The sequence below is a fragment of the Aphelocoma coerulescens genome, chromosome 9 (genome assembly GCF_041296385.1).
Source record: "Aphelocoma coerulescens isolate FSJ_1873_10779 chromosome 9, UR_Acoe_1.0, whole genome shotgun sequence".
NCBI classification, from domain to species: domain Eukaryota; kingdom Metazoa; phylum Chordata; class Aves; order Passeriformes; family Corvidae; genus Aphelocoma; species Aphelocoma coerulescens.
Genome location: NC_091023.1, coordinates 6558151 through 6583580, shown reverse-complemented (window position 1 = coordinate 6583580; position 25430 = coordinate 6558151). Strand labels below are relative to the sequence as shown.

The following is a 25430-nucleotide window of genomic DNA, read 5'->3' as shown; positions in this document are numbered from 1 at the left end:
TAAGAAGTTCGGGTTTGCATTATTTTGTTCCCAATACACACAGTTTAAGGACAGTTGAGCAGCTTCAGCTTTCCCTCTCTGTTTTAAGTATGGGAGACTTCTAGAAATGAAGATTTTCTAATTCACACTGAGTTTTTACATGTTCAGTGTAATAGAAAAAAAAAGCATCACTGTTGTATAAACAGTAATGAACCCTGTACAAAAATATACAATCATTAACAAATTGTGAATAGGAGCAGATGAGAAAATGTATTTAGTGCATTTGACCATATTCTTAATTTTCTTAATGGTAACATGGTTTTTCCTTTAATAGGGCATGGTTAACTTGGGGAACTCAATGCCATGAAATACTGTTAGTTGACCAATTTGGCGTATGTTGGACAGTTTTTAGATGAAGAAAGAAGGATTTTCAGTGAGAGGAATACAGATTCTCTTGCAGGGTCCTCTTCTGCCTTAACTTGAAGCAGCTGGTGCTGGCCACTTGTGTGATGGATTAATGGCGCATGGTAACTGTTGCCATGGTTATTCCTAATGAACAATTAAGCCCTTTGAAGGGACACGAGTTGGAAGCTGCTTTTCTCCCCTTCCTAGTGCCAACACCTAAATTTTAAATTGCATAAGCATCACAGTAACTCCCAGGTAGCTCCACACCTTCAATGCCCTTGGGGCATTATTCAACAACTCTAATTTTGTTGCAAATGGTCTCAGAACACATAAAAGGCACATTATTGTCTCTCCCCACCCCAAACCGAGGTAATGTCAAGATGCCTTTTTGTATGAAGGTTCTTTATTAGCAAAACTATAGATTTGTCCTTGGTAACTCAGTGCACCTGGCAATCAATTGAAGACACTTTTGAGTCTAAAAGGAGGAGCTGGGACAAAGCAATCACTGATTTCATACATTGCACATTCTGGTCTATGTGAAATAGCAAATAAGGACCAGGTGAGAAAGTGAATTGTTCACTGGTGCATGTGAACATGACATTAAAGAACACAGGAAGCTGATCAAAGCCAAAGTGAGGCTTATTAAGAAAGCACAATGGGCTGATGCTCCACTAGCACTCTTACAGCAAGGTTGCGTAATTAGCTCGGTTTTATTGAAAAAAAATCCCAATTTCTGACTTTTGAGCTTACACAGAATTCTAGAAAATGATAAAACCAAGTGAAAATGAAGTTATGTTTAAAATAATGGAGATATTTAGATGGATATGGAAGAATCAGTAAGATTATATGAAAAAATCTATCTTTCATTCTGGTCAGATAGATTTGCATAGTTCATGACAGTTCAGGGAGCAGAAAGAAGAACTGCTTCCTAGGGGTTGTTAAACTATGTGGGGTGACAAACTCCTGGGACATGTACATGCTTTGGAAAGTCAATACCAGATAGTTCAAAGACAAAACAATCCTTGAAGTGACTGCCTACACACTTTGCTTTGTAAGCTGAAGTACCTGAAGGTAAGTGAATGAATACGATACTTGTAAGTGCTCCTGACAGTTTTAAAATTTAAAAAAAAAGTCTCACATGACTAAAGATGGTCAAAACTGCAATCTGAGAAGAAAAGTTGGCAAACTGCTTGAGTTCCATATGAAAGAAAGGCAGTGGTAACTACTAGAGAGCCAAGCCAGCTCTTTTTGCTTTCCCGGGAGTTTTTAGTCTAGGGGAAAATTACCTTGTAACACCCCCTGTGGTTGGGCAGCTCTTACCACACCAAGGTAACCATGAAGAGAATATTTTACTAGGGGAATTTCCTGGCACAGACTTACTACACTTTTAAGGCAGTTTTTATAATGATTCTGCAGAAGTAACAACCTTGTCTTCTCCTTTATCATCTGAACAGTGTAATTATAATTCAACAGCTGTTGGCTGACTGCTTTACAAAGGCAAGTAAAGCCTGGTGTTTCTACATTCTGTTGGCCATAAAGCAGATTTACTCTGCAGAATGTAGTCAGTGGGTTTGATAATTTGACTTCTAGTACTTATCTAAAGACTGGCAGGTTGTTCTTTTTACTAGGACATGTACAATACAACATCAAGCTATTTACATCTTCCCTAGCTTAGCCTAGAAAACACCTGCTCCATGGTCCAGTTTCACCAGGAGCTGGAAAGGCTTCCCAATACCATACAGTGCATGCTTCTGTGATATAATCTGTAGTAGTCTATAATGACAGTGCACTGAAAGAGCTGGCTAGATCAGGGGTGTTGCCAGCACCATACAGCCCTGCACCAATCCAGGTTTTGTTAAACTTCCTTCCTAATGTTCCAAGAAAGGTACAGAAGAGAGAAAACCAAAAATTCTCACTAGTCTGAGTCAAATGACCAGGGAGACAGGGAGGAATTTTTTTTTCTCAGATCAGACTATCCAGTAAGTCTGTTCAGCTGTGAACAGGATGCAGAAAGCAAGCATCTGGAACTGTAATGCCCCAAGGAACACTGAGGTTAATAGTGATTGAGGATCCGGGAATGTAAACCAGTAATTACAATGCATACATTGCACTGGCAAAGAATACTTTAATCTCCTTTTAATGTCTCACTTTGAAGACACCTATGAGTTCCAGTGACAAAGTTCAATCATTTTATCACCAGGAACTGTCTGGATTAGTTTTGCCATCCTTTTACCTGCTTATCAGTCATCATTTCATAACCACACATGCTCTTGGCCTGCTTCAGTCCTCTAGAAAGCTCTATCTGAGCTTAATTTCTGAGCTGGCTCAAAAATTCTTTTTATTGTTCTGCTTACTGTCTGGGCACAGTGTATAGTTCTTACTCTTCTGTTTGCTGTTTTTCTTCAGTTTGACTAGCCCATGTCCTCCTTAGTCATCCTGACAGTCCATCCATGCACACTTGCCAGTTCCGTCTCTTATGACCATTGCAGTTCTCAGTTCTCTGCTCCAAGTAAAGGTTTGCCAAATGCTGTATGTGGTGGCACAAATGTTTTGGTGTCTGTACTGAAGAAACCTGAAATATCTTACTACCGTATTAGTATTTCTCACAAGTGCCTTTACCCTCCAACCCCCATGGCAGTCATCCTAATCATCCTGTTACACTTGTTGGGTTTTTAAATCTTTTTTTCTTATCTTTACAAGTTTAGGACCAACAAAATTATAATTGTTGAATCAATAGCAAGCAATATCCTCAAGAATTAATTTGATCCAAATTCTCCTGCCTCTATCACCAAAACAAATCGTATTGATACATCCAGTGCCCAGCCAGATGGCACAGGTGACCTGAGACACTGCCTATCAATCAACTAACAGTTTCATTTCAGTCTTTTGTTTTACTCAAAATCTCACAGTTTGCATGACTTTTTCTCCCCCCAGAGGTTTTTTATACTAAAAGTAGAACTTGCCTACTGCACTCACCAGCTGAGGCATTTCTTGACCACTCAGGCATCTCTGTTCTGTTTGAATGCTTGTTGAAAATACTATTATTTTGGGTTGCCTAGGGTTGGAAGCTAGATGGAAAAAATCACAGTCTTTGTTAAGGAGAAAAGACATCTTTGGACAGCTGTAAGCACAAGTATCCTCAAGGCCTGCCTTTAACATAGATAAAGAGCCAGTCCACATCTTCTTCTGCAGCTGAGCCTAGAACTTGAAACTGTACGGAGTGAGAAAGCCAAGCTTGGCTGTGTAAGTGGTAGTGCTGTGCCCATTTATGGGCTTCCCTTGCCTATATGTAGAGTTATCAGCTCTCATGTAGGATATTGAAGTGTCTTCTGATGCCATTAAGACAAGGTATCCCTGTGCCTGGACTTTATTAAAAATGGCCTTTGGGTAGATCATTAATACACAGTTAAGTTCAGTCTGAACACTTCTTCAGCCTTGTACAACAAACACATCATGATGTGATGTGATGATGTGATGCCTGAAAAAGAGAGGAAGCAAAAGGCACATAATCATTAAAAAGGAGTTCCACAGCATATAGCCTGTCTGCTCCTATTTGACCCAGACATGAGGGAGGAGTCAAAATTCAATCCACTCAAACTAGCAGCTTCTATTCCTGATCGTTTTCTCTTTGTGGACCATAGCACAATCTCTGGAAGCTTTCTGTAGAGATTTGCAGAACTATCTCTGCCCCTTAAAATAAGCTGACAAGGATGGGCACATCACTGTATATCTGCAATGCCAGAAAGCAGGTTGTCTTTTAAACTTCCTTTTCCCATAGATAAATATGTAAATATTTAAAAAGAAATGTCTTGCTTTTAAAACTGCCTTAATGGAGGAAAAAAAAACCCAAACAACAAAAGCCCCATGTTTTTTGGTTTCAGCTGTCCAGCAGTGCAGCCACCTGCCTGCCTGCTGCAGCTCCCTGAAGTGACTCTGTGCCGGACCCAGGAGGCATCCAGTGAGCAGAGCCACGACCACCCCATGGTGCCCAGCCTGGGAATGTCAAACAGTGGCAGCCAGTGCAGGCAGCGCTGCCCTGTGACAGCAGGGGCACTGTCAGTCATTGCTTACTGCTCTAGTGAATTTATTTCACAAATGATGCCAACACAGGCTAACAGGGTCAGACTCAATCTCAAATGCAAAACAAATTTGGTCACAATTTGTCTGTATGGGATTAAACTGCACTGAATGATGCCTTAGGTTTTAACTTTTATATTTTTCAAATACTGTACTGCTTAGTGTGAAACTCTGAAGTTTTGTGTGGCCTGTTAGCTGCTGTTCTCTGATGCTGGTTAGACATAACAAGCCTCTCTAGGTTTGCTCTTCAAGGACACCAGGCCCCAAAATGTACAAACTAAAGCCTCTGAAAAGGGGGGCAAACTTGGGGTAATTACATAATTAACTGAGGTTATAATTGGAGAATTAACCCTGATATGCAAATGAACCAAACTTATAAAAGTGTGAAGAGCCCATGACCCAAGGTCCATCTTGGGTGTAGCCTTTTGACTGCCCTTCAAATAAATACTTACTTTTATTCTTTTATTTTGTCTAGTCTCTGTTTTAGGTGGTCACCCCAGGCATCATGTCCTTGGGTTAGCCATTCTGCTGTAACTGGCATTCATTTTAATAGTTTTTCAGAACTCTTCTTCATCTCTCGTACATCAGTTTCTTCAGCCGAGGCTTCAAATTTCTCAAGTGTTTTCAAACGTAACAGCATTTTTCTTTGTGGGTTTGTCATTGTCTCATTCTTCCTCTCTGCTTCATCCCACCTGTTCTCTGTTTCATGTTGCTGAACAAAATATTGTTCTCCCTCTTGTCTACAATAGCTATTACTTCTCAAGTAAGTTCATTTAATTCTTAAATTCCCCACTTTCTCTATGGAAAAAAGTAATCACGTGATTTGTGTCTAGCCACAAAAGTTGCACTAAGTTGCCTTGATGGACTAAGCCATCAAGGTCTTTGCATTATCCTGATGCTTCCAGGGCTGCTTCCTAAACATTGACATTCTCTGTTTTGGTGTTGCTCAGGCTGACTGATCATGTTGTCTTGTTTGTCATTAATAGAGTCTTTCAATTCTTGTTTAAAAACAAGTATAAAATATAAATGCACCTTGGTCTTCAAGTACAAGGCTGTGAGTTTCTTATGTGTTTTAGGCCCGTCCTGTGCTCTTGCAAGCATCATAAAACACTGCATCAACATGGAGAAATACCTGTTGATCCCTTCATGGGATCTCTAAAGTCACAAGCCAGTCTGGAGCATGTTGCCTGCAGCTGTACACAAAGGCTCCCTGTGTCATGTGCTGCATGGGAATGACCTCACCAGTTGAATGGAGCTACTGAACCAGTTATGGATGCAGTCTGACAGTCACAGAACAAACATGATTCATTTAAGAACATTCCCTACCTTCCTTTTTAAAAACTGGTTTCTCCAAAGTCAGTAAACTAGAACTGAAGGGAGAACAAAGAGTTCTTCAGTGAGCTCTGCACAGCGTTCTCACACACCCATTGCTGCGCTGCAGGAGCACATTTGAAACAACAGCCCCACAACAATTTCATCTTCTCTGATGGTGTCCAAGCTCTCACAGTGTAATCACCTCCAGCAGCAGATACGGACATGCCAACACTAACAATACTAATACCATTACTAAGGAATGAACGGTTCTATGTCCTGGGTTTAAAACCAAAAAGCTTTAAAAATACTAAATGTTGGTGTGCTGCAGAGACCATCAACCATGATTATCATAATGATGGTGTTGAAATGAGAACAGGGTTCTGAAAATAGGGAGATTTGTGTCTAGTTTGACCAGCAAAGCTTGGTTGTGTAACTTCACACACAAGAGTGTTCAACTTTGACACTCAAGTTTTCTTAACAATGGGCTAAGAAATTAATTCCTGGTATGATTTTGCTTTTCCACCTGGCAGTATATCAATTATCACTTTGATAAAACTTTTTGACAAAGTAGACAATAGAAATTACAATATATCAGCATAAACTTTGAAAATTAGAGCTTTATTTGTAAAGTATTTTTGGTATTATAAAAACTTAACTCCACCAGTGCCATTGACAACAAAGAAAGAATCTTGACTATATAAGGGGAACTGAGGCTTTGTTTCAGATGAAGCTATTAAAGTATGCAAATAGTAACGTAATTTTTGAACGTGTAATACACAAGTCCTCATACTAGGTCTTCTCCTATTGTTTCACTTTGATTGTAGTGGACCCATACTACCTGACTGCTGCAGCATCCCAAGTTGGAAACAATGAAATGCATTCACTTCAGTAGCAGCGGCTGTTCTTGGACGGGCTCAGTGCAATTTTCAAGTATATTTTGTTAATGGTCTCCCTATACAAGTCATTGTACTGTAATCCAACAAATGGCTGGGAAAAACTTTGTTCAAATAGTGCTGGCTTTGTAACTGACATTTGACATTAACTCAGTGTGAGTTGCAAGATTCTCCATCTCAAGATTTTGAGGTGTGGTGTAACGGCCTCATGATGTGGGAAGTGCCATGTCTCTGGTCTTGGGCACTGATTTGTATTTCTGAGGGACCCGAGTCCAAGTTCTAATGATCAAGTTTGTAGTGAGATAATAGCTTATAGATAGGAACATAATGTACTTTAATTGCATTTTAGAACTTGAGGAAATGTTTTCTCAGTAGTAAGTCAGTGTATGACAAGAAAAGTTGATTCATTGGTTATTAGGTTCCAGTGAAATCTAAAATCTGTTCTGATTTGCTTTCTGAAGTGCCTTGAAGAGTAGCACAACATCCTCTCTTACTAGGCCAAAATGCAGCTGAAGTAGATTAGCCCAGTCTTTAAATAGGAGCTGTTAAGTTTTGTCAAAACACCCGTTGCTTTTAACCCTCTTCTTAAGGAGAGTTAGGTAACTCTTGATAGGGAATCTCAGAGAGGACCATAAGGAAACTAAAACACAGTAAAGGTGTAAAGTCTTTCTGCAGAGGAAAACTCTCCTCTTTCTAGTAGTCCCATGAGTGGGGGAACACACAAGGAAACACTTCAGCAAACTGTAAGGCACCGTGAGTTAGGACTGCAGTGGAGCCCAGCCTGCCCAAACTGCTGTGTGCTCCCCAGCTGGAGCAAGGCTCTAGCAGAACAGGCTCAATAATTCAGCACTATTGACTTGGCTCCTTGGGTGGGCTTTCCATCCACTGAGCTCTGTGCCTGTCCAGGGAGTGCCACTACTTTAAAGCTGGCTTGAATGTGCCTTCACAGGCTGTCCCTACAATGCAGGTGTACTCCAAGGCTACCTCAAGTCACTGTCTTCCTTGCACTGTATTCATTTAAAAAAGAACAAGAATGCTATTGCTACATGAGAGGAATCAGTCTCCTACCTAAGCACTGCTTTCTTCAGCATTAAATGAAGGCAGCAAAAGCTACCAGTGTTGTTACCAACAATAGCTGGTTAGTAATGCACAGCAGGGGAGCAGGGCTGGGGAAACTAAATGATAATTGTAAATTACCCATATCAATGAAAGGGCTGAAAGGCAGCTGGATATGTTTTTTAGACCCACTAGAAAGAAAAACACCCCAATGCTCACTTAGTTCTCTATCCAGACCCAAAGAAACCATGAGCACTACAGCATTTTTATAAATACCTACAGGAGGCATATCTCACAGCTCTGCTTTTTTGGCAAGGTAAGATCTCTTCCATCTTTCTGTTTTGTTCTAGCTACTCAATTTTTCTCAAATATAGTTCCTTTGCTTTCCTGTAGCACAGCCTTTCCTCTAATGAACAACAATTAGCTAATATTACTTAGGATTACTAATTCCTACTTTCTTTCTATGTCCTTTAACCATTCTCCTTTAAGAAATGTAAGGGTTTTGGTTTTTTTTTCCTTTTCTATTCACTGGCTTAAACTACTTGTTTATTTATTTATTTTTTTAATTGTGTAGTTACACAACAGAAGCATTGAGTTCCAGAGTTCTTCTACTGCTAATGAAGTATGACATGTTACAAGTGGATAGAACATGTCTCATTATGGTAATGAGTACTATATTTTAGTGGGTTTCTGTGTAAAAAAGGCTCATGTGATTGTTTTGATTTTGTCTGCTTGTTTGCCTCTCCCCATTCACATAGTAATTTTAAATTTACTGGCTACTGACAGATAGGAAAGAAATCCCAAGGATATTCCAGCCACATAATTTTCAAGAAATGTTATACCTAGGAAACAAGGTAGTTGAGGATTTTCTCCCTAGAGCTGCACTTAGTAAAAGACTGTAGCTAAGCTCACACCAATTAAATACCAGATTATCCACAAAGATAGGAAAGATTTCTGCCCTCTTTGCTTTAGTTACTCTCTTCTTTTGTGCAAATTGCCAAAGCTGTTTATATCAAAGGGATTTATCCAAACACACTTTGTATCAATCCTTCACCCCCTGCTCCTATGTTTCAATGACAGCGTGTAAAGTGAGCTGTCCTTTCTCTTTTCCTTTTAATTTATTAGAATTAAACCAAAAGACTTTCTGACTGCTTATCAGAAACTTCTATTTATTGACACATCTGTAAAACTTTGTTTACTGAAGTCTCTTGAATTGGCTTAGTACAAGGGACTTCTGCCTGAAAGGCTTATTAAAATCCCTACTTTGTTTTCAGTAGTGTGGCCAGGTACGTCAGGCTTCTCTTCCTGAAGCAAACTCAGCCAGTCACTGAACACCCTCTCCTGAAAACAAACCCAAGCTTCCGCTGACTTCAGTAGCAGCGACGAGCAGTTCAAAACAGCTCAAGTGTGAACTAAAGCCGGAAAATTAATTGACACAGAGGAGTAATGGGAAACTCAATCTGAAAATGAAGTGTTTTTAATTAAGAGACACTCTCCAGAATTATACACAAAGACACTCTTTCCCATTTAAAATTTGGCTCTTCCTTCCTCAACAACTACAAATCACCGGTCTATAATTAGTACTGTTAGTGGAAGGAATGGCTGAGTGTCTGGCTGAAGTCAGGCCTGTGACTGTGATAGGGAGGGCGGTAGATGTGCTGAAACAGATTCTGCCACTTAGCATCCAATTTCTTACAAACGTTTCTGTTATAATCTGTTAATGTTATCATATTTCTTAAAAATGAAAACAAAGTAAGGAAGAAGGGTGCCTCTAGATTCCCAGTAGCTGAGAGCAGCAGCATGACTGCCTTGCACAGTGATTGTCAGTTTACCTGTGAACAAGTCTAGCTCCAATCCCATGCCAAGACGTAATCCAACATTTTATGTAATGATTATTTAATAAAAATTGCATAAATGTTCACTGCTGGGGAAGTCAGTACCCAGATCTTGTTTCCCTATCCCTATTCTGTTTTTAAAGGAAGGTGTCTCTCACTCTGTTTTAGTAAGAGACCGGTAACACTTCACTCTACAGCAGTGAGTCCAAAACCAGATCATAAATGGGATGGAGGTCAGTGAACTGACTTTGGTCAGCAAATGCAGAGTTTAAATCAATACAAGGAGCATGCATTAGGAACCAGTGGGGAGTCAGGGGTTGGAATACACCGTGTTACAGGCCCAGCACCATGTCACAGGCCTGGATGCTCAGATGTCTGTTGAGGAATTTGGATGTCTCAAGAACACCTGCTACATATGGGCACATTTAATCCAGAAAGGAGTGCGCTTCAGGTATCAAAAGCTGCGGGAATATTTTCTGCTGTCTCATTACCTTTAAAAGAGCTTTCCAATGCCCTGTCCATGCCATACCTGGACTTGGGAATGTACTTTCTCACCAAGGAATCAGATTCAGTAGTTTACAGGCAGGAAACTAACTCAGAGAGCTTTCTGAGAGATTAACAAATTGAACTGGCTCACTGAGGGGACAAGAAAGTAGCAGAGTGAGAAAAGGAATAGTCAAGACCACACAGACATGAGTACTTGGTGGCAGTGGTGCCAATCCCTTGATGAAAGTGAAATGTTATATCAGCCCAGAAACCCTGTGAAAGCTGTCTTTGGCATAAATATGTGGATGGTTTTGAATGGTGAATCCCAACCTGATGTAATCGCTTTCTTTCAGGGCAGAAGAGGATGTATAAATCCAACACAGTAGGCAAGAACGAGGATGCACTTTTCTGCTTGGCATCTCTTATTAGCTCTCTTATGCTAACCTAATGACATGCAAATTTCATTTTAAGTGCCTAACTCTGTAATTTGATGTTCCTCCTGGTCTTGGATCCTCGCTCCAACTCAAAATATGTTCTTTGATCCTGTTTTCGTTTGGCTTTTGTGCTCCCACAGCTGTGATGTAATCCAATCAAAAACTTCTTTCATGGGATATTTTCAGTCAAATTGGTTTCCTAACCTGACTTAACAGTACAGTTGCATAATCACTGATTTTTAACTTAGTGGAGGTGGTAGGACTGTTCCTTTTGGTGGATGTGTAAGGTCTTTGATCACCTTAGGTAGACTGTGAAATCACAAACTAGCACTCTCTGAGTTATGCAGAAAGATTTAAGCCCTTTTCAGCACTGTGAATTCAATTTCAAGCTCTCTTCATTCAGCCTTCTGTGAGGATGACTGCAGTAAATGAGTTGCTAATACACACTAAACAGCAAGATCTCAGACCTGGAGTGCTCTGAGCTGTTTGCTTCTAAAATCATGCTATGGGCTTGGGGATAAGCGCATGTAGGTACAGTGGTGAGATACATCCCTTCCATTTGTATTCTTCTAAAAGAACAATTCAGGGCTCCTTCATGTGTCACTTTTCAAGATATCTGGAATATAAAATTACACTGCATTTGCCAACAGAAACTGAATTTAACAAGAATACTTAGAAAACAGTAAGAATAGGGACAGAATGAAAAACTACATTTTCCAGAAGTTGTTAGCGAAGGTTTTCTGTCTGGCGACAAGCAGACACTTCTGCAAAGGACTTTTGAACTGCAGCACATTTCAAGAACTTGCTGCTTGAGTTGAAGTTCTTTATGGTGTTTTTTACATTCCTTAACATTTTAATCAAAGCATTTTCAAAACTGTATGATATTGCTGTCTATTTGTTAGTGTTTGTTCCTACAGTCTACAATGCTTTTAGAAAAACCTGTTCATATATTTACTGGTAATGAGGAAAGTGGGTTTTTTCCTTTCCTTTGTCTGTACAGAGAGTAAGAGTGACGACTTTTGCTCATTAGCAAAAAAAGCCTTTCCGGATCTTTGCAAGAATCAATGACTGTCAGCGTCACTGTAAATGGTGAGTAATTAGACCTAGGAAATGAAGAATTAGACGTGGGCTCCAGCTGTAAAGTATTGATTTTTATTTTTCTTTTTAATAATATACAGTTCCGCCAGTGCTGTGGAATAACTTGGAACAGGCAACTTCTACAAGTGGATAGGGAAGCACAGTTATTCACAAAGAGAAGCCTTATTTCCTTAGCAAATCCAAGCAAGAAATACTCAGGTAGTTTTTCAGATGGTCTAAAATTATTATTTTTCCATACTGAAAGACTTGATTTTTCCCCCTCAAAAAGGTAGATACTGCCAATACGTTGCTGCTTATCAGAATTGACTGAAATGCTTCAGTTAAGCAAAAATTCTACTTTTTAAAGTATGCTGCGAAAAGGTTCGGCATTTACATGTGTGGCTAAAAATCTACTAATATAAGTCTGAGAAGCAGAGGGATTCCATAAAAAAAAAACACACAAAGAGCAGCATTTTCCTGGCGAGACCGCACGAGGGAGCCGGGCAGCGTTTAAAGCAGTGCCCCACCTCGCCAGGGCAGAGCCGCCTTGGAGGAGTGCCAGTGTGGGACCTGGTGTGTCACACCGTGAGGCACACATAGAAAGGGCTTGCTTAATATATGAATGATTTGTTCTCGCCATGCTCCAAGAGTTACAACTGTGTGTTACACACAGAGGGAATAAACAAAGCTGGGAAAAAAAACACAACCATTTTAATGCTTTTCTTACAATCTTTGTGTTCTTTAGAACTGTTTGTGTGTGCATATACATATTTTACTCCTGCTGCTATAAAAACTCTTATGCTATAACTACTTATCAGACAGAGTGACCTTAAAACCAAACATGTAGGACCTGTAAAATTTTGCAACAACTTTATTTTGCTTTGTTCCTTAACAGATGAGCCAATGAGTCAAAAGCAAAATTCACTGCTTTAGAAGCCACGTGCCTGTGTTCTTGTTATTTCAAATTGGAGGTGTCTGGATTAATTTGTATCTACACACATGATTTCTCTTGTGCCAATTTTCTGGAAGCTGCAGAATTTGGACTGAACTTGCTCAGTTTTGAGTAACACTGCTTAGCCTGGTTTTTGGTACATTAAATATAAAGCTGTATACTGCTAAAAGGTGGTATGAATAGAACTTAAAAATTATTCCCATAAGCTTGACTGAAACAACTGATTAGTAACCCTTTAAAATAAGCAGACCTCAAGTAATGCCTCTGGTAGTTACTAGGGTGGAGAAGGTACTGGTTATTTGTGGTGGTGGTAGTGGTTACTCTCTTCCTGCCAGGACTGGCATGCTCTGCTGCAGTGGGGAATGTGTGTCCTGGAAACTCATTCAGCTCTAACACAGTGCCATAGTTTGCCATCCTTTTCATGTCTGCACTCTGACGGGGTGGGGGGAGAGTGTGGACCTCAAGGTTTTGCTTTGAAGTGCCTTAGTTTGAGTCTATGGTAAGAGACCACAGCCCTCAGCACACAGCCAGGGATGGATATTTTTGGCACTTAACATGAAAAACAACATCCCATGGAAACCAAGAATATTATTCTACATCCCTTTAACCCTAAAGCAGAGAACTTACAGAAAGACGATGAAATTCTGGATGTGAAAGCCTAACAATGAGTTGACCAAACTACACAAAGACTACCTAATTAGATTTAATCTTAGAATTAGACTCCTCAGAGGAGCGCAAACTAAGAATGGTATCCTGGTAAGCTGACTTGTGCATTGCAACAAATCCAGTTGCAGAATCTGGTCCTAATGCTTCCGCTGCCCACCCCCTTCCCTCTCCAGCAGTTAAATACTCCACAGTCCTTCACTCACAGGCTGTTTCTGTAACAGTCAGAGCATAAATATCTGTGTACCTAATGGACTTATCCTTAACACCACAGTGAGGGAGGGAAGCGGCATTAACCTCATTTTGCAGATAAACAATGGCAGCCCTGATGGCTCTGTCCTGTGTTACATCCTATGGAGCAACTGCATGTATGCAGTGAGTGTAAAATGCTGTTAGGCCTGAACGTGGCATTGGCACCAGAGAGTGCTTTCGCACGTTCTCAGTTCCTTCTTTGCAAAGCCATATACCATAGTGCAGACAGAGAACGCTCAGAATATGGATAAAGTAACATTAAATTCTCAGCTACTGATTGCTCTGCTTAGCCTTGGAAGATGTGGAGATTGGACCAGAGCCGAAGTGTATAGCAATGGGTTATCCTACTGCTGAACTGTAGCAACTCAGAGCTCCGGTTCTCTCACCAGTGTAGGATGGATGGTGCAGGGGCCTGAGTGAAAACCTGTGTGACCGATGTACAAGAATTTATTTAATCCTTTGTTACTCTAAGATGGGAAACGTCACTGTCTCCGAATGTTTTGCTTGAACAGATGGAACAAATATTTTTAATAAATATGAAAAACTTCTTTAAACAGTTGGCATGAAAAGCAATCGTATGTTACCGTATCGGGAACTACTGTTCCTGAGAACATACCTTTAAGAGCTCAAAAATTCTTAATCATTGTTGTAGTTATTCAGACTGACGCTGGCCGGCCGGTGCGGGAGAAACCTCCAGCCTTACGCTCTCCTGCGGCTGCACTTTGCTTTGTAACCCGGCGCCTCCTCAACAGTACGCGGGGTCAGTTTCGAAACTTCAGGGCGTGCACCCAGCGCGGGCGGCAGCACCAGGAAACGGGATACGGGCGCTGCTGCCTTATGTAAGCGAACCCAGCGCCGGCAGAGTCACCCCTGAGGGCTGCGGTACCGCCTCCGCGGGCGCTGTCCGGGAGCGCGCTGCGCTGAAGGGGCCGCGCTGCGCTGAAGGGGCCGCGCCAGGCCCGGCTCGGCGCGCGCGCCCGGCCACCAACGGTCTCTCCTCGCGCGCGCGCGCGAGACACGTCACGCGCGGCTCCCAGCGGGCGGGGGAGGAGCCGCTCCCCCAGGGGGCGTCACGTGACCTCTGCCCCCCTTCCCCCCCCCCCCCCCCCATCCTCTCCGGCCCTGCGGTCCCGTAGCGGCGGTGGCAGCGGGCGGGGGGCGCGCGTGGAGGAGAACGGAGCTACCGCGGCTTCGCCGGGAGGCAGCGCGGCGGCCGGCGGTGAGTGCGCTCCCTTGGCGGCGGCGCGGGGGAGGGGAGGGGCGGGCCGGCGGTGGGGCAGGCTCGGGAGGCGGCCGCGGCGGTCGGTGGAAACATGGTGCCACACGTGAGGCTTATGTAAAGTGAGCGGCGGCCCGCGCGGCCAATGGGAGCGGCGCGCGCCCCGCCCCCGCCCGCGCGCCCCGCTGGCGTCACGTAGGCGCGGCCAATGGGGGCGCGGGCGGGGCGGGCGCGCGACGGCCGGTCACGTTTCTGCCCGTATGAAGCCCGAGCCGGGACGCGCCGGGCTGGTGGGACGCGCCGCGCGCGGTGAGTCGGGGCCCGCCGGGCACGCTCCCCGCGGCAAGAAGGGGCTGGGGGGCCGGTGGGGAGTGGCGGGAGAGGGCGGCGAGCGGCGGCCGCGGGGGGCACAGGGGCTTTCCCTCCTCCCCCGCCCGCCGGGCCGAGGTTACATAACCCTCGCGGCGGGGTTCTCCCGTTGCCAGGACGATGTGCGCGCCGGTCGCTCTTGTGCCGCGGGGTCCGTCCGGCTGCCGCCCCCGGCCCGCTGGGGAGGGGGCGAGTGGGGCTCCCTGTGAACAGCGGCTGTGACACGCCCCCCCTCTCTCCCCCCCCCCCCCCCGCTCCCCGTGAAACCGCAGCGAGGGAAGCGGCGGCCGGCTGTGAGTCGCTCCCCGGGGCGGGGTGCGGGATGAGTGTGGCACGGCCCCCGCCCGCCTTGGACCAGGAGAGCGTCCGAGAGTGGGGGGTGCAGACACACACCCACACCCAGCGGCGGCTGGGACGGGAGCTGGGCTCTCCGAGGGGCGGCCGCGTGGGGACGGGCTGGGGCGCAGAGGGGGTGGCGCTGCCCCTGGCCCGGGGCGGAGGAGGAGGCGGCGGGCACCGGTGGCGGCGGGGCCGGACCGGTCCCCCGGCGGGGCTCTGCTCTGGCGTCCCTGCTGGCCGCGGGCTGCGACCGCCTCAGTGTGGGGGGCGGACAGGGAGCCGGGGGCACCGACGGAGAGCACGCGTGTGTCCCGGGGCATTGAGCGGCACCGCGGGCCTCACTCCGCGCCCGCCCCGCGCGGGGACAGTGCTGGATCCCACCGGCCCGGCGGGATGCTTTACGTGAGGAACTGTGTGGCAGTGAGTAACAGAATCTCAGCGCTACTGAGATGCGTGAGCTACAGGTAGAGTAGGCAACAGGTGCTGTCCGTTTGGTTTTTTGTGTTGCCTGTAATTATAAGGACACTCTGTTCCTTGAGACGGTGTGCTTGTGCTGCTGTTCACAATGTATTCACAGTAGGTGCATACTATTACATGCATGATTACAAAACACTTTATGTAAGTACAGTTTCATGCAAATAGATGAGCAGCATAGTAATAGTCAAGCTGATGCTTTACATTTGACTTTTCATAATAGGGTAGGATAAGGGACAGCATTTCTCTGTGTACTATAGGAGCTTATAAAGGCCCCCCAGGAGATCGGTATGAAGTCTCAGGTACTTGGAAACTATAGTGCTTTGCAAGTGTATTCCAGTGAAAAAGTAACTTGGCTGAGACATTGCATTGAAGGATCTTGAAGAAACAGAATCATTAAGTATGGAAAAGACCTCTGAGATCATTAAGTCCAACTGTTTCGTGCCTAGGTCCAATCTAAATCTACCCTCTTGCAATTTCAAACTATTGCCTCTCATCCTGTTACTACATGCCCTGATAAAAAGTCTTTGTCCATCTTTTTTGTAAGCTTGTATCCTTTCCAAATGTAAGACTCTGAGATTTATTGTCTTCGACATCTGAGATTGAACGGTTAACACAAGTAAAGGGGAAAAAAGTGGAAATTCTGTAATGATTCTAGTGGTAAGAGTATCTGTCAAGTCAAAAGGAGAGTAAAAACCTGATTAGTATGGTGAGAAATGCTTCCCAATTGCCAGTATTGTTTCAGCCACAGTTTGATTGGTGTTAGGGAGAGTGCCCACATTGTTGCACTGTAACATCAGGTTCCTTCTTGCTTATGCTTGTACGTGTTTGAGTGCTTTTGTGATCTTTCTGTTTTGCCTTTGTCTCTGAAACTTGCATTATTTCTGCAAAGTGAGGAAGTTTCACTGGAGAACTGGACTGTGTCCTCGCTCCATGCAAAGCTAGATGTTAGTCTTGTCATGACGACACTGTCCTGAGGTGTGGAGTCCTGATTCTGGACTGTGGAGGTTGCTTACCTCACTAGTAACGCACAGAGGAAAAGAGATGGCCTTTGGCCTAGAGAGGAAAAAAAGTAATACCCTTCAGGTTTTGGTGAGTTTTTGGCCATTTCAAGTATTTATTTCAAGGTGAAAGGAAAATATTTTAGTTGGGTGTCATAAATGTCAAACACTGTGCTGTGAAAGAACATGGCCTGTCCTGTGAAGAAGTGGTCTGGCGTGATGTAGTTCAGAAGGCAAAGACATGGAAAACAGGTTTTTTGCCTTTGTGCACATCTTCAGATTTGGCAAGTTTTTGGTTTAATTTATAGTTCAAAGACTGCATGGTTTTGCTGGAATTTTTGTTTATTTGTCAGTTGGTGGGACTTGTTATAGACTTCCTATATTTGTTTTAGCAAACAAATTCTGTCTGTGAAAATCTAAGTAATCTTCATTTTTACAGTTTGTGCTTATTCATTTTGGATTTCCACAGAGAGGCATTAAAGAGACAGCATGTTATTGGCATAATACCTTCTCTACTTTTTCTTCCTCCAGTCATAAGATTAAAGTCTGTAACAGCACAGTTTATTTGATAAACTTACTTGAGCCCTCTCCCTGAACAATACATTCTTAAAGTAATAAGCTTTTTTAGTAAACTGAGATGTTGGTGGAGTTTAGTCTCAAAGTATGAGAATAGAGTGAAGTGGCGAAAGTGATTGGCAGTAGAGTTCTGGATGTTTCTTCTACTTCAGACGTTTATTATGACCAGGAAGTATTTGGCTTAGATACAGACTGATAAACAGTTTTCTTTTTCCTGGGTTCTTGCCACACCTTTATTTCTCTAACATCTTTACAGTATAAGAATATGCTTTACAGCAGAAAATCTTTTTTTAACCCCTCAAAGTATAAGGAAATGAGCAAGTTACCATGGGATGAGGTGTATTTCTTGTGGTTTAAAAGCAAGAAGATTACCAGTAGCCAGTAGAACAAGTAAATTATCACTAGTCTAGATCAACTGTAGTGTTTTCTATAGGGTTGCTATGGTTGGCCTGTGTTAAAAGGAACGTCATGTTCTTAGCAAGGCCTTGTGTAATAGTTGGCATGAATGTCCTGTAGACACTGTATTGTACTCCTAACATTACCACATCATAATTATTAGATAATCAGGTGCTTCTGAAAAGGAATTTTTGTCTCTGGTTTTGATTGCATGGCCTAGAATTCCTCTGTGAGGATGGTGGATTATAGAGATTTTTAACTGGATTGTCTTACTGCATTCACACTTTCCACGTTCAGTTATATCCCTGTAGTGCAAGTTTGAAACTGCTTAAATATTCTTTGTGTTAGCTTAGCTTGTCAAGCACTGAACAGCAAAGGAGTCAATATGTGTATTATTCTTTGTGATACTGTTGTGTTACTCAAAAGGGCTTTTACTTGTTCTTTTGGTTATGGATGAGGTTGGATGCGGAAGATGTTGGTCTTGAAAGAAATGCAGCTGCTGTTTTGTGTCCCTATGTAAAAAGTGTCCGTCCGCTTTCCTGCTCCAACTGCTGCCCTAAACTTAACCACTGCCGTGAGGGTCAGACTGGTAACACTGTTGCTTAGCGAAGAACAGCTCTGCCTTCTGACACTTAGAGCTTTGTTTGAGAGGGGATGAGGGTGTTTCTTTTTAGTTTTAGGCAACGTCCTTCTTTCTGTGAAATATGTTTAAAGGACATGGGAAATGAGAAGGTAGCAGTCAAAACCACACTTCAGAGGGTGATGGTTTTGCTATCTGTTGCTGGGATTTCTTGTGGCCCTGGGCTGCTTCTGTGAAACAGCATGGCAGGGAAGACCAGAATGAAGAAGGGTCAGATGATTTGAGTGTGTCTGCAAAGCGTGTGGAGAGCTTTGAAGTGACTTTTTGAGCAGTTCTGTTCATGCTGCCAGGGAGCCAGCAGCCATGTGTAGTAGGCAGGCACCCGAACACATGGGACTCCACATGCCTGGGTGTCCATGCTGTGATCTGATGCTCTGCTAAGTGGCTTAGTACATCACCAGGCACGCTTGTGCAGCCTGCTTGTACTCTGCCTGCCAGCAGTGCTGGGACATGGGCAGGCCAGGCTTCCGTGCCACTGGTTTGTATTTCTAGGGTTACATTGAAGTGTAGATGGGGTCTTTGTCTGAATGCCTGCACTGGACTTGCACAATACAGAATCCTCTTACTTGGTCCTCTGTCCCTCCTGAGGAGTTGCTAAGGGACAGCAGCAATATACTGAGTTTCATGCAAGTTGCACAGGAAGTGGTTCTGAAGTGCATGTTTTTCCTGCTTATCCACCTATATAAGGGAGGTTATGAGAATTTGTGTGTGTGAAAGGTTTTGTAAAGTCAAGAAGTTTTTATACAGATGTTCTCAGTTACTGGTGAACTGCTGCTGAAGTAGTGTGTGGTAGTCCTAGAGGAGCCTTATGATTTCTCTGATGTTTTTTGGTAGTCTGATTTAGACAACTTTGCTTGTAGAACACAATCAGAAGCGAGGCTAAATGTACCTTCTTCTATATATATATATATAATAATGGAATATGGTTTTCATTTTTCCTTCATTTTCTGCCAATAGGAAGGAAAATTTTATTGAGGATGCTGAAGGGGTAGTGACTCAACATGCTGTTTACATGAGTGGACTAAATACACAGAAAGCATTTCTTGGGGCAAGAGGATGAGGGGATTCTGCAGATGGTGTGAGCAGGCTGCAGAAGTTCAGTGCAAGCAGTACCAGTGTTGATCCTGACAGGATGTGATGCTGGGAAAGAAACCTCATCTGTGTGCTAAAATGTCTGGGAAAGACTTTAGTTTGCGTCCACCTGGTTTTGAGCGTACTACAGTAATTCTTAATGCTTGATTTTTCTTATAGGTAGAATAGTTAGAGGTGGGCTGAGATTTCCTTGTATAGATGGCTTTCTTTAAGTAGAACTGACTTCTAAAAAGTAGAACCAAAGCTACACTGCCTTTCTAACATTCTGTCCTGAAACAGAGGCACTTCACTGTTAAATAACACCTGCAATTTATTGTAACTGAAGCTTAGGGAGATAAGATGAAGTGGTGAGGATGTCCAGTACTTTTCTTTTTTCTTGATTTCATTTCCTATCCTCCTTATTCCTTGCAGCTTTTGTATTTTAGTACAGTTTTTGTGCTTGACCTTATTACATGTACTTTTATGTTTCTGCTTAGTTTCTTTAATTGTACAAATATCTTCAGTATATAAAGCACTTACTTGATTTCAATTACATCTCTGCCATGGGTTCTTCCGTGACTTGAGCTCTTATTTCAGTAATACATCCAACTCCTAGGACAAGTACATCGTGTTTGTTAGGTTGCTGCGCTCTTTGGAGCGTATTATTGATGCGATGGGGACAAGAATTTATTTGGCACAGTGTCCTCCAGAAAGGGACTTTCATTCTGACTGAAATTTTGAACAGGAAAATGGATGTGAACAACAGGAATGTCTAAAGAGCAGCATTAGCCTGGAACTACTGTAAATGTAATACCCCATGGTGAAAGTGTGTCCTTTTTCTTAAAGAAGAGGAGTAGTAGACGCACAAATATACTGCTTAATGGGGATGTTAACAAATACTAAAGCTGATATATGGTATTGAGATACTTGTAAATCCAGTTTCACCTATAAGAAAGGTGAAATATATGACTGCATGGTGGGACATGATAATTTTTCCCTCCCTTCTGTGACAACACTTGGCAACCTCAAATGTGTAATTTTTGTCCTTTTTTTCAAAAAGGGCAAGAGTTGACATGCAAATATTAGAGTTCTGGCTATGGATGTTGTGCTTAATTGTCTCTTCAGTTCCACTCAGGAAGAGAAGAGCATTTTCTGGTTACAAAGAAAATAAGGTGTTTTTTTAAATTCACACTGCATACAAGTAATTTTATTTACCTTTAAGAAGGCACTTTTTTAAAGACTGGAAGCTGGAAGGAAGGATGTCTAGAAATTAGCATGGGCCATGTGAAGGAGATGGTGTTTAGTGTCTTTACAAGATGTCTCAGCACAGGCTGCTTTTTTTTTTATGGCAAATACACAACCTCTTGGCAATTAAATTTGGCTGTGGGCCAAGTCTCTTGTTCAAGGTGAAAGAATGAATTTGAGAGGTTGTTCTGTTAGCTCTTGGGGATGATCAGTTCAGATCCACTACAGAGTCTTGAGCACAGGTGGTGGGTTTAATAGCACAAGGAGTAATTACCTGAAAGGGTAAAATAAGCTTTATTTCTGGTTGGCAGAAATGAGAATTTGGAGGGGTTTCTTGTGTTTATAAAGGGAAGAGAATTCAGTGGATTGTTATTCTGTGCATTGCTCAAGGAATCAATGTAGAAGTTAGATTACAATAATAAATACTTTTATCAGTAAAATTTCTTACATTTCCTCTCATCTTGTATTTGTAGTCTTTATAATTGTTCTTCATCTGTGGAAGACATACTTTGCATGGTTGGACTTGTATTGCATTATGAAATGGACTTGATTTATCTTTTGCAATAATTTTTTATCTTGCTTATAAAACTTGATTTTTTTTTTTCATAGGAATATATTGTTGACACTTGCAGATTTGGAAAGATCATGATTAGTACGTTCATTAAGGTGAGTGTTTTATGCTGTACCTGAGAAAGTGATTTGTAATATCAGTTCTTTCTTAATGAGTCTGAACTTGGGAGGGTGGGAGGTGTCTCTGTGACTTTGTTATTGCTCTTTTGTGTACTTCCTTTGAGATGTAGTGTCAGAATGCCCAAAAATAGAGATCTTCAGGGCTCTACATTTCTAAAGACCTGTTGCACAGATCATGAAGTACATGGAAATGCTGTGGCTTCTCTAAACCTTTATGAAACTGAAATTTAGTGTAATGTCAGTATCAAGTGCTGCGTCTGCATTGTGAGCTGTGCAGATGTTCATTAATAGCTTCCATTTTTTGGATTGCTCTTGCAGGTGTTAAGGAACTTTCAATCATGAGGAAAATTTTGGGGTCCAGAAAACCAAGTACTTACTGTTACTTAGATAATCAGGATGGTAGCTCAGGAAGAAAAGGGAAAATACTATGCTCCTAAACTTGAATTTAAAAAAGCAGGTCATAGCTTCCAACAGTATTATTTGGTCAGTTGTGCTCTGCTTTGAAAATGAAGAAAAGTTGATGGTTATTGGAGCAAAAAAAGGAAGCATAATTAAAAGAGAATGGTGGAGGAATGTAATCTGTGATGCAATGAAAATTTATAATGTGCTTTCATTAAATGTGATCTGATGATGCGACAGTATTGGCCCTAGACAGGAAAGATAGCTGATCTGGATAGTACTGTAATATTGCAATACCCATGGAATTGTAACTGAGATTTTGAGGATTAACACTAAAATGTCTGTTTAGTCTAAATGACTGAGAAAAAAACCCAAACAAACCTGGTTTTCTGTGGCTGGAAAATGTGATCTGAATAGGTTCTAAAAGCTGGCATTCTCTTTTCAATGCTGCAGGTGTGACTTCAGTTCTCTGCAGAAAGTGAACCTGGTTCAACTTGGTTTGCATCCTGTATCACAGGTGTGTTCCCTACAGCAAGTTTTTCTCTCCTTTATAATATTTGAAGTCTTCTGTGCTTAGAATAGATATATATATCAGTATGGGAGGAAATGAGGAAATGTCACAAGTTCTGTCTTCTTTGTAAACTGAAAAAATTAGACTTTCTTCTGTGGAAAAGACCTTATTGGAGATGCCAGCTGTAGATGAACTCTTCTAGTGTTTTGGGACTTGGGCATATTGACTCACCTGTACATTTCCTCTGAAAAATAATAGAAAACAAGTAGAATTTCCTGCCCCTAATTCTGTTCAGATTGTTTAAATACAAGTCATTCAAACTAGGCATTTTGTTTCAGATAAAAATCCTTTTGGTGTAGATTTGTCTTACTTTCCCTTAAATTGTAGAAAGGCTTATCATGAGAATTTTTAGTAGTTTACAAGGATTGTACTTAATGTTTTAATGTCTTCCTAAATGTGTTAAATATATGAAACCAATGTGATACACAATTAAAATGGTACATGCTGCTACTGTGAATATATCTTCAAATATATACTAGACTTTTTTAAACCTCTTTTACTTTTTTTAATTGAAAATTTTTCAGGGAGTTGAGTTAGTGTAAAGAAATTGCAAGAGCTGTCTTTAAACAAGGATTTAACTGGTGCTGAAAGACATTCCACATTTTCAATGTTCAGGCTAAAAACTGTGAAATCTGCAAGTAGTTCTGGATACAGCAATATCTAATGCTTCTTGGGGTCAGAGATAAAGCCTGTAATTTAAATCCTGAATTATCAGTTTATGATAAAAACAGAAACAAAACATTTAAAGAACCAACACAAACAGATTTATATCATAATATGAATATTTTAGAACTTGTATTGGCTTCACAATGTTATTCAGGATGGAATGTTGTGAATAAATTCTTCCTTTAGTCTGGCCAACACAAATGTACTTTTAACAGTTGGTAGACGTGCAGCATGTTAAATTAAGGCATGTTAGCATGGGCTGTCTTCCAGAGTGGTTAGCTTGGGATTTGAACACTGTTCCAAACATTTCTTCTGCATATTCAGATGAAGCATTTAAAATGATGTAATTGTCTGCCACACAAATGTTGGTCTTCTGAACTCCTGATTTTTATTCTACCATTTCTTTGTGCTACATGGCAGTGGCATGCACCAACAGACTTAGTTTCCTAGACTTGCTAGAAGAACTTTCAGGTTTTTTGTTTTTCACCAAAATTCCCAGTGGCTCTCTTGAGAAACTGTTTTTATTAGGAAGAATAATAGTGTTAATGGACTTAATTAGTACAGACTTCTGACCATAAAAAAACCACCTTTTTTTACTGTGAGAGTGAGTGAGCACTGGAACAGATTGACTAGAGAGACTATGGAATATCAATTTTTGGAGATACCCAAAAGTCATCTGTTGGTGGTCCTGAGCAGCCTGCTCTAGGTGACTCTGCCTGAACAGAGAGTTGGACAAGGTACCTCCAGAAGTCTCTTTTGATCTCAACCATTATGTGAATTGAAATTTTGTAACTGTAATTTTGTAAAGGTAAAATCTTTAATGCTCTTACCAATCCTATAAGTGATATAGGGTCATAAAATGATATCGTAACCAAACTTGATAAGCACTTGGAGCTCCTGCTGACCACATCAGGCATTTGGCTCTGTGCCCTACTGGGGAGGCCAGCCCTGTGTTCTTAGTGGCTGTGTCAGCCCATGCAGACTGTACATAGTATGGTACCACTCTGATTGTGAATCCTAAGGGTTATTTTATCTAGTCCAGAGGATGCTATTACTTCTAAACTCTTTAAGACCTTGTTTCAGAGCAAAAGTGTTTAAAATGCAAATTTGTGTCTTGTTTCTCTGCTGTATGACAGTTTCATGTTTAACCAACATTTATCTGCATAGGCGTGACATAGCTGTGAGCATCTCTCTGGTATCTGTTTGAAGAGGACACTGTTGGGGGGCCCAGGTATTTCTTTTATATTTTATAGTTATAGAGGTGTCCGGACTCTGTAATGGTCAAAGATTTCCAGTAGAAGAGGATGAGACAAGAATTAAATGCATGTGGGAGACTCTGGACCTAGGCACCTCATGCTTTTGATGCTAGCTGGGAGGGAGCTTGATAAACACTTTTACCACCTTTTCGTAGAAAAACCAGGTAAGAAACGCACATAATTATTATGATTCATGCTAGTAGAAAGATGATTCCCCTCCTGCCCCCCTAGAGCTTATGCAGAAAATATATTGTTCTGTGTTTGTGTTATCTTTAAACTGGAGTTTCAGTCATATATATGTATTCATTCTGAACAATATTTTGGGTATAAACTGGGAGTTACCTTATTTGAAGCTAAAATGTTTTTAGCCTAAAACCATACTTATTCTTAAATTCAGGTTTGAGTTTCTTCAGTGAGGAAACAATCTAGTTGGAAGCATTGTCACTGTGGGCCCTGATCTGATGCCAACTTCTTCCTGTATAGGTGCTGCTGTGAATTCAGGGTGGCACTTGGACGGCTCTGGAACAGGGCTGTGTCTTGATCAGTTCCCTTTGTTAAGTGGCAGCTGAAAGCAGTGGTTAATGAGGATGACCCATATAAAGCTATTAGTAACTCTTATCTAAATAAGAGTCTTGTGTTCGGGGTTTTCTTGAACTGAAGGTTGAATCTGTATCAAAAAGTTGTGAAATTCAGATTTTATGGGAGCATTTGTGGTATACTAGATGTTGATAATTTTATTGACATAAGTAGAAAACTGAATTACATCTCATTGCTTGTTTAGTAAAAGAGCAAAACTTGTTCATGATTACTTGAAGTGAGATAAGTAATCTAGTAGAAAAAGTTCCTTTTCTTTTTTAGTAAAAAGATCTTGCAAGAAATTATTGAGCATCTTTGTTATTGTTTCCTATAGTCTGAGAATATTGCCATCTTTTTCTTTCTCCTTTTCCTAGAAAATGTCCTAGTGAAGGTAGTCTGTTAATTGTTCGTGCTAGGGAAACATGAAGCTCTCAATGTTGATGAAGTTGCACAGTTGAACAAGTCACTTTTTGGATTATTGTTTGATTTCCAACATTTTCTTGTAATGTTTTTCGACTA

At 41.8% G+C, this 25430-nt stretch overlaps 2 protein-coding genes and 1 long non-coding RNA gene across 10 annotated transcripts in view; 2 read left to right on the top strand and 1 right to left on the bottom strand.

Moving 5' to 3' along the window:
• Positions 1 to 14491, bottom strand: part of C9H17orf50 (chromosome 9 C17orf50 homolog) — a 73866-nt gene extending 59375 nt beyond the window's left edge. Inside the window, exon 1 of the transcript XR_011152672.1 lies at positions 14040 to 14491. The gene's annotated coding sequence lies outside the window, so the exon portion shown is untranslated. The remainder of the gene's footprint in view (positions 1 to 14039) is intronic.
• Positions 1031 to 14046, top strand: LOC138114566 (uncharacterized). The gene is made up of 4 exons (XR_011152673.1): positions 1031 to 1455; positions 11480 to 11568; positions 11658 to 11775; positions 12452 to 14046. It is a non-coding gene; the product is annotated as an uncharacterized lncRNA (long non-coding RNA).
• Positions 14492 to 14560: 69 nt separating the features above from the next.
• The window catches only part of PER2 (period circadian regulator 2), a 46295-nt gene continuing 35425 nt past the window's right edge, over positions 14561 to 25430 (top strand). Inside the window, exons 1-4 of one of the 8 annotated variants that reach the window (XM_069024847.1) lie at positions 14868 to 14951; positions 21363 to 21419; positions 22296 to 22359; positions 24339 to 24499. The gene's annotated coding sequence lies outside the window, so the exon portion shown is untranslated. Of the gene's footprint in view, positions 14643 to 14867; positions 14952 to 21362; positions 21420 to 22295; positions 24500 to 25430 lie in introns of those variants that run through there. The other 7 variants (XM_069024848.1, XM_069024850.1, XM_069024846.1 and 4 more) reach the window with 7 other exon arrangements.